Below are 2,410 nucleotides of genomic sequence, written 5' to 3'. Positions count from 1 at the left end.
TATTTGTCTTCAATCTCATTAATTCTATCTTCCATTGATTCAATTCTACTCCTTTGTCCATTCCATGTGTTACCTACTTCTAAAATTTCAGTATTGATCTTCTGGATTTCTGTTTGTTGTTTTTGTATCATTTCTAATTTTTTTTACTTATTTTGTTAATTTGTTCTTGTATTGTTTTCCTAAATTGATCTAGACTTTTGTCTGTGTTTCCCTTAATTTTGTCATTGTTTTCCTTCATCTTGTCAGTGTTTTCCTGAATCTGTCTCTAAATTCATTGTAGGTACACAAATATAATTCTTTTGAATTCTTTATTGGGGAGTTTCAATGCTGTGTCTTCCTCAGTGATGTTTTCTGGGTTTGTTTTCTGGTCTCTTGTTTCAGCAATTTTATCTTGCTTCTTTGTGTGGACTGTGATAGTGCATTGTCTCTAAGACATTGTGCTGGTATTATATTTATGTTTAAATTTTGGTTATATATTAATGTGATTTGTGTAAGATTTTTTTCCCTTTATTTTGTTTTGATATATCTGTGTAAGCAGGGTACTGTTCTCCTCTATTTTCTAAGTGTCAGCACTTAGGCACTACCTTTTTCTGGGTGATAATGATAGAGAATGAGAGGCTGTGCACAGATATCTGTTAATTGTCTATAAAGAAAAGTTGAGGGTGAGTTGACCTGTATTGGCTACTATCTATTGTTGCTCAGTTAGTGCAAAAGGAAATGGTGGCCCTTGTTCAGTGGTTGGGTATATGAGGTACAGATATCATTGAGTTTTGTGGGAATAATTGCTGTTTCCCACTCAGGTAGACAAAACAAATAAATAAATAAATAACAGAAGAAGAAGAAGGACATGAAAACTGAAACTGCATAAATGAGCAGGAACAATCACACACAAAAAAGGAAATACAATAAAAGAGAAGAAAAAGAATTCAAAATATATTAAAAAAAAGAATAAAAGAAATTTAGTAAGAAAACTATAACAAACAAACAAACAAAAAAATTCCTTGCCATTGAGTCGGTTCTGACTCATAGAGACTTGTCCTTGAGTTTGCAAGACAGTATCTCTACGGAAGTTGATTGCCCAGTCTTCCTTCCAATGAGTGGCTGGTGTGTTTGAACCACCAGCCTTCTGGTTAGCAGTCAAATGTCTTAGGCACTATGCCAACAGAGCTTCCTAAAAAGAAAAAGAGAAAAAAAAAGTTTAAAAAAAACACTTTATCTGGGGAGGGAGGAACAAGAGAAAAGAGCAAGAGTATCAGAATAATAAAGAATAATGGGAAAAGTGTAAAAGGAAAAACAAAGGATGGAAAGAACTAAAATAAATAATAAAGAGAGGAACCAAGAAAAGAGAAGAGAAAAAAAAAAGGAGGGGGGGGGAGAAATAAATGAAAAAAAAAACCAGTGGTAGGAAAGAGAGAGAGAGAAGAAAAGAGGAAGATAAAACAAAACCAGAATTGTGGGGTGGTGCATGGCACTCAGGCTCTGTCAGAGCACAGACTAGAATGGGATTCTAGCTAGTCAAGAAGGTGGGTAGAGGCAGGGAATGGCCACACCTTGTTCACCAGGAAAGTGTGGGATATAAGAGCAACAAGGGGAATATCATACCTTTCCAGTTGTCAGCCTCCAGTGTGATTACCCATATCGTCCCCAGCAAGCAGAGCCCAGTCTTATATCTGTTCAGTTAAGAATGCCACTAGCATACATCCAACAAGGCCACATCCTCTTCCCAAACATTTTAAATAGCTGCACACTCAGGAAAGCTGCCATCAGTCTACAAGTCCATTTGTCTCCTTCCTTGCAACTCTCCTGTCTGGTTGTCAGGTACCAATATTGTTCTTGCCTATGCAGTCTTCAATGAGCAGAGACCATTCTCGGGTTACTATCAGGAAATATTCAAAATGGCTGTTCCCCCAGTTCAGCTGGAAGTCTATCTATTTATCATTTAATCCATTACGTTATCCTTCCCTTCAAATCTCAGGGTTCCAGGATTGTCTTTTGTATCTGTTTTAACTGCTTTCTCATTGCTTTGTTGCAGAGCATCTGTGTAGCTTGTCTGCCTATTCCACCATCTTGCCAGAATTTCTCCAATTCTATTGCTATTAAATTGAAGATCCAATCAATATTCTCAGCAGAAATACATAGAAATGGAGAGACTATTTCAATCATAACATCAAGATAGAAAGGAGAAACTAGGGCAGTACCAGTAAGGTTCACCTTGCTTTGGTTTCTTTTATGAGGTAGACAAATAAATTTCTCAGAATCCCATTTTCTCAAACATCAGACTTACAACATGTCCCTGGATTATAGTCAAAATGAAACAAGTATACAAGAGGTTGGATATTGAGTATTGGTCAAAGAGAAAAAGTTTGCCATGATAGGTGCAAAAAGATGATACTGATACCAACGTGTCAGA

This window comes from Orycteropus afer, unplaced genomic scaffold (genome assembly GCF_000298275.1).
Source record: "Orycteropus afer afer isolate SDZICR_OR568_19922 unplaced genomic scaffold, OryAfe1.0 scaffold00439, whole genome shotgun sequence".
Lineage (NCBI taxonomy): Eukaryota > Metazoa > Chordata > Mammalia > Tubulidentata > Orycteropodidae > Orycteropus > Orycteropus afer.
Note: the sequence above shows the minus strand (reverse complement) of the source record.